This window comes from Wyeomyia smithii, chromosome 2 (genome assembly GCF_029784165.1).
Source record: "Wyeomyia smithii strain HCP4-BCI-WySm-NY-G18 chromosome 2, ASM2978416v1, whole genome shotgun sequence".
NCBI lineage: Eukaryota > Metazoa > Arthropoda > Insecta > Diptera > Culicidae > Wyeomyia > Wyeomyia smithii.
This window is the reverse complement of record NC_073695.1, coordinates 104,967,707-104,974,381: the sequence shown is the minus strand read 5'-3', so window position 1 is coordinate 104,974,381 and position 6,675 is coordinate 104,967,707. Positions and strand designations below refer to the sequence as shown.

Below are 6,675 nucleotides of genomic sequence, written 5' to 3'. Positions count from 1 at the left end.
GTACCTTTCCCTGTCAAACTGCTCGACAAATAATGAACGTGATGAATATTCTTCTGATATGGACCGAACGGTCTGCGCCAAACAGCGAGAAAAGAAAAAAAAAGAATATTCTTATTCTCGTCTCTACGCGAGCCTCAAACAAAAAACGATAAGAACCTGTCAAAAAGCTGTTTACACTTTTTTCATTCATGTTGTCCAATCTATCTTACCGAATGCATACAAGAACACAATGCTTTTAAATGTTTGTTAATTATATGCCATTTTAAGTGCAAAAGGAAGAAGTTACTAGTCCTTAAAGACTAAAAATTAAAAACGAAACTTACTTTACATTATTTTTATGGTAGGTTTTAGGATCTTTTGCGGTTTAAATTTACTATAAACCGGTTTTGTGGGTATCTTGTTCCAATATAGTTTTAATTTTTCGAGAAAAAATGGCCGAATTAATGTTACGGCATTTAGTTGGCATATTGTGAGTTATGCGTGTTATTAGCTTAGGGGACTCAGTTCGCACAAATTGAAAATAATATTAATAATGAACCAACATTGCTGTGTGATTAGTGACAATTTCACACATAGGAAGGATTCTAGACTCACTATATTGATGCGTCAGCTGCTATCATTCAGTTAAGTTTCAACATTTGTTTGAAACAGGTTTGATTTTACGGATAACCAATTGATTTTTTTTAAATGTCAAACCCAGGAAGCTTTGGAGATGTTGTATTTTCTTGTCTTGTCATGTTTTGTCCATAATGCAAATGCCCCAGAATGCGTCTCAACGCCGCGAAAATGGAATTCATTGAATTTAAATAGATGTCCTCTCCAAACTTGGGTAATAAACAATGGTAAAAAATAATATAATATAATCAGTAACTTGGGTTCCCCACCAATCACCCTTCCTTTACGCTGAAATCTACAACACCTTTGCGTGACTTCCTCTTAACAAAAAATTAGTCCCTCTTATCAATAAAACTGGCCAGAAGGACGCACGACGAATTTCTCCAGGGAATTATAATTGGTGGTATTTGGCAAGAGCAGAGTCTATGGTATATAGGCAACACAGTTTTTGTGCCGTTTGTTGCCAAGAACTATACAGTTCTGTTTTTCACCATGCATAAGCGAATATCATTTTTTGAAATTCTTCACAAGGTACACAGTTTTGAGAGATTACACCGGTGATGTTTTGTTAAATTTAAGTCAACCAGTGTACAGGTTTAATGTTGGATTAAAATGTATAAGTAAAACTTCGGAAAAACACATATTCTTTATTACGCTCAATTACAACACTTTTCATCCACTCCTAACATTATCACCTTGTTTATTTACATTGCTCGATTGGTACCCTCGTTTGACACTGATTTGGTTCCTTTGGTTTCATCTTTGCGGGACTCTTAAACATAGACTCTGGGCAAGAGGAACGAGTATCGGTATAGTAGAACAGTAAGCGTGTAAGGAAGAGTATCACATTACACACAAGCACTGATGAACAATAATAATAAGCATGCCACTTCTCAATAGCGGTATTGCTATTAACAGAAGTGCGGGATACAGCAGACACCCGAGCATATATCACAATAGATCTACGATTCTGGTCGCAGTGAGGTAGTCCATACAGGAAAAAAACCTTGGGTTAAATACTTGTGAATGCAATGAATTTAAATATCTTGTTAAAGGTGTGGAGTGTAATAATTTTAATAAATAAATACTTTATTGCTATTTATTTTTACACATTTATTAGAGAATAAATTCCCGCGTCGAGCATCAAGCATCTTTCACCTTACGCCATACAGCAAGAGAGACAACCACATGCACCGAAAGAAAACATAATGACTTGGTTGATAGGCAAGGCATGTTAGGTATGTCCTGTTCTAACCAATAGGACCATAGGACAAGAATAGTTGGGGAACGTTGTAGGGTCTTCGAGGTGTGTTGGGTTTTGACGGTAGATAAACACCACCGTCGGAATACTCGTCTTCTTTGATACCGCTACTTCGACCGTACTCGCTGTGTTGTACAATGGCCACAGGCTCAGCATATCGTGTCCCGTATGGCAACATTCTTGGCTGGTCATTTAAAGCTGGTTCCTTTGCACCCAAACGCAATTTTCTTTCTTCGATATCTTGTTGCTGTTGATTCTTATACTGCTGCTGGTTCTGAGCGTACGCTTGATGTGCCTTGGCGAGTGGTTGAGGCAAAACACTGTGAAGGGCATTCCGGAGGCTCCCCAACCGCGGGACATGAAAACTTCTTTTTTTTACGGCCGGTAGTATGGTGTTGGCCGTCAAATACTGTGACGATGATGGCTGCCCACCAACTAATCAGCACAACGACTTCACTACTACTTCTGCAAGTACAAATTGAATGTCGGTTCTGGAAAGATAATGAACAAAAAAAAACTCCGTTAACATGCTGCTACTATTGGTTCGTCGCGTTTGGTGAGAAGTATTGACGCAAAAGTAGAGGAAAATAACGTTAAAGGGCACACTGAGTTTTTGCGAAAGATTTTCATTGATGGTGCACTCACATCATTCATTCTATCGTCGTTGTCATCGCGGCAGTTGCGACTATTCTATATAAATAAATTCACAGTGTATTTTTTATGAACAACCTTTTTCATGAGTAGAAGAGCAAACCTAGTGGAGACGGTATATATTTTAAAACGTTTCCCATTTAATGATTTGTTGGCATGCAGCGACTTTAAAAAATCACGCAAATAAGGATACCTTTTGTACCGGTAGCCGGATCGGTCGCCTTGGTCGTGAGGACGCCGATTTTCACCGCAGCTGCTTTGGTACTTCTCTGGAAATCCGAACCCCATCGTTGCCGTGATGTTGGTGTTGGTTGTGGTAGCCGCGACCAGCGTCGGTGGTGTCGTGTAGAACTGTGGCTGCCTTAGAATATACGATGGCGCAGGGTTTGTCGTGGAGATTTGGCTTGCTTCGAACCGCTCGTGATACCAATTCAGCGGAATGAATGTGGGCCCTTCACGGCCCAGCTCCGTTGGCAGGATGTCGGGGGAACACAGTCATGCAGTGTCGACAGGTTGCCGCCATATAATTTTATTCGATCGCGTTTTTTTCTCGAGGAACGGTCGGATTACTGCTAGTGCTGTTTCCACGTACCACGGTTGACCGATGAAATGTATCGTTTTGAAGCGCATCGGAAAACAGTCCTGTAGTATTGAAAATATATCGGTTGCATATAGTAAAAAAATGTTTTTTTTTTTAAGTATTTTCAAGTACACTGCAAATAACATTACCTGAAGACCTTCGATCAGCTTAAAAATTTTTGGATTCAAATTTTATGATCGTCGGAATGTAAAGTTTGTCCAATCTACAATGGCGATGTATCCGTTCGCTTGATACCAAGGCTTCGTCGTAAATTCAGGACAGATTTCGTGGAATCGTTTGCCTTTTTCCTTGGAGTAATCTTGGTACCATTCGTTGGAATCCAGCTCGGTTTGCTTTTTAAATCGGTATAGTGCATCTTTTAAAAATAATCCATTTTCGTAAATTGGTGCTTCATCGGAAAGAGTTTGGCCAATTCGTCCGCTACTTCGTTTCCATGGCTTGGAACCCACTGGAAAGCAACTTTGTAACGATGAGCTATCTGAAGGATTTCGACCAGCATTGTTGGCCCCGCTTTTTCATTTTGAAGTAGAATACTTCTCTCAGGAAGTTCGGCTACATAGGGATGTAAAATGAAAATCTAAAACCGAAAAAGTTAAAAATATGTCCAATTTCAAATGCTAATAAATCGGTTAGTATTCGATGGATTTCCTTCGTTCTTGCAGCAGTAGATTGGAAAATCTTCTAAGATTCATCCCAAATGAAGATGATTGTAATTTTATGATTCAAACTATTGTACTATTGAAAATAGTCAAGCCTTGTCAAAACGCAAAATTCGACCTCTGATTGGTCGTTACATGATTGCTTCCCAAGCACGGTCGACAGAATCATATACCTTGCAATTGAAAATATGCTGTTTGGCCTATATAAGAGCCTGTTTCAGCCGAAGCCGCTTATAATAGTTCTAGACAGCGACAACAGCAGTCATCCCTTAGCTGTGGCAGTGCAGTGGATACCAGCGATAGCGGATAGCGACGGAGCAATGGATGGCGCACTAGTTGATGCAGGGACAGCGGATACCAATGGCAGCGTATAGCGGCCACAACTGTGGCATGGCTACGATTAGCGTAGCAGTTGCAGCGGGTATATCTGACCATGAAGCATTTATGCAATAATTGAATGAATATTGCAATTGCAGCAATCGACCTTTTTCAAGGCTACAAAATGTTTTTGGAAGAGCATAATGAATCGTTATTAATAAACCGCAACTGAGGTTTTATGCTGCTGCAAATACACAGCAGTGTGATGTTTATTACCATTTGTTGATACTGTGCTTAACAAGCGGTATATACGAAACCAATCCGATTTCAAAATGACTGACACGCAAACAGCCGGGTTATCTTCCTTGTAAAAGTATTCTACTTCAACCTTGCGGTCGTGGCTTTGCACACAACCCTCCTGTGATTTTTTTTGTGTCTTCCAACATCGTACAAGCCGATTTTGAATCTGTGTATACAACGCAATCGTGTATCTCCAACTGTTGGACGAAATCTAAGGCTTGTCGGATTGCCGTTAGTTCCGCTGATGTGATGCTCGCTTCTTGCTCTAATCTGTAATAGTATTTTTTTCTACAATATTCCAGGTAAATTCCCATAGCACATCTTGTTCCTTCTTTGGAGGCGTCAGTAAATATGCTTTTACGGTTGCGGAATTGGTTATTCATTGTGAAAAGGACCAATTGTTTCAATTTAAAGGGGTTGTTTTCTTTTTTTCCGTGCTTAATCCTTCTAGAGAGGGATAAATTTCTACCGTCACCTGCTGAAATTTAATGTACGGTATAATGCCGTCGAATATATTTTTGTTTCTCAAGTATATTTCCTCTTGGTAACTGTATTTGGATATTTCTAAAACATTCGAAGTTACTAATCCTTTAAATTGAGTGGCTATTATGTTTTGTCTACTAATAGATCTAGCTATTTCTTTGTTTGCTACGTATTCCTGTCTTAGATTCAACGGATGCTGCCCAGCCAACGTTTTTAGGGCGTTGAGGGGGGTGCTTTTTGTGCAACCTGTTATTCTTCTCAAGCATTGATTATTCACCGCTCCCAGTTTCTTTTTGTTGGTCTTACTGGCGTTGTTTTGAACTGTACAGCCATATTCTAAAAGACTTCTCACCAAAGCATTACATACGTTAGCCATAGTTTGAGGGTGTGATCCGGTTGTAATCCCACTGATAATTTTTAGCATATTGAGTCGGTCATTAATCTTTCTTGCAACTTCTCTGGTATTTGCACCAAAACTTAAAAAACTGTCAATCTGTATCCCTAGGTGACGATGTACTCTCACTGTTTCTAGCTGAACTCCGTTTATTTGTATTGCTAGTTGGTTATCACTATTATGAAATACAATGCCTGTGGTTTTCTCGGCATTGATAGTAAAATTTAGGGCGCTTGCTGCTTCTACGAATTCGTCCATAAAATTTTGTGCTGTGGTGTTTAACTGCTCTAATGTCTTTCCCTTTACCAGCACACCAAAATCATCGGCGAACTGCACCAGTATGACGTCATCGTTGTTATTTTGTGAAGATTGCTAGTGTAAAGGTTAAACAAAGTCGGCGAAAGTATGTCACCTTGTGGAAGCCCATTTTGTACAGTCCTTGAAATCGTCGAGTCTCGGATTTGCATATTTATTCTTCGGTTCTGAAAAAAGTTTACTATCCATGTGCTTAAATCTCCAGGAACGTTCAAATCCGCTAGTATGTCGCTTAGAGTGTTTGTTTTGACTGCATTGAAGGCGTTGCTTAAGTCAACACATATTAAGGCTACCTTCAGTTTTTCTCGCTTGAGTTTTTTCACCGTATTTATTATAAATTGAAGACATGTATTTGTCGAGAGTCCCTTTCTGAAACCGAATGATGTGTCTGGTAGAGTTTTTTTCTCCTCTATGAACGTCTGAAGTCTTTCGAGGACCGCAGTATTCATTACTTTTGTTATCGTAGGTACCAAACTGATTGGCCTCTTTCCTGAAGGCGTTGTTTGGTCTCGACCGGGTTTTGGTATTGCCACAATCCGAATCAATTTTAATGCGTCTTCTGAATATCCTCTTTTTCACATTTCATTCAAGTCTTTTATGATGTTTTTAACAACGTCTGGGTTCAGTTTACGCAGCATCTCATAGGAAATCTGGTCTCCTCCCGGAGCCGATGATTTTTTTTTCGCTGACAGTATGTTGTTCCATTTAGTTTCATCCATTATATCACCTGTAGTCCACGATATAGGCTCTATCCACTGTTGCGGATCATGTGGTCCAAAGTGTGCATCTAAAAATTCCTCTGCAGCATTTTTATCGTCAAACATCACGTTGTTCTCCTTTCTTTTAAACCGTTTTCCTGTTAGTCTACCTATTTTTCCCCATAGCTCCCTGGAACTGCCAAATGGGTTAATCTGATTTTGAAAATCGTTTAACTTGTTTCTAATTTCTTCTCTTTTAACCCTTTGGAATATAGCGGCTTGTTTTTTAAATTCTATTAAATTGCTTTGGCTTGATATTCTGTTGAATGTTCTTCTCGCTTCTGTTTTATTTGTTCAAGCCTTTTCTACCTCTTCTGTCC

General features: G+C 39.4%; 2 pseudogenes; both read right to left on the bottom strand.

Moving 5' to 3' along the window:
* Positions 1–1,722: 1,722 nt before the first annotated feature.
* Positions 1,723–2,248, bottom strand: LOC129719796 (uncharacterized; annotated as a pseudogene).
* On the bottom strand, positions 2,029–3,647 carry LOC129719795 (uncharacterized; annotated as a pseudogene).
* Between the last annotated feature and the right edge of the window lie 3,028 nt (positions 3,648–6,675).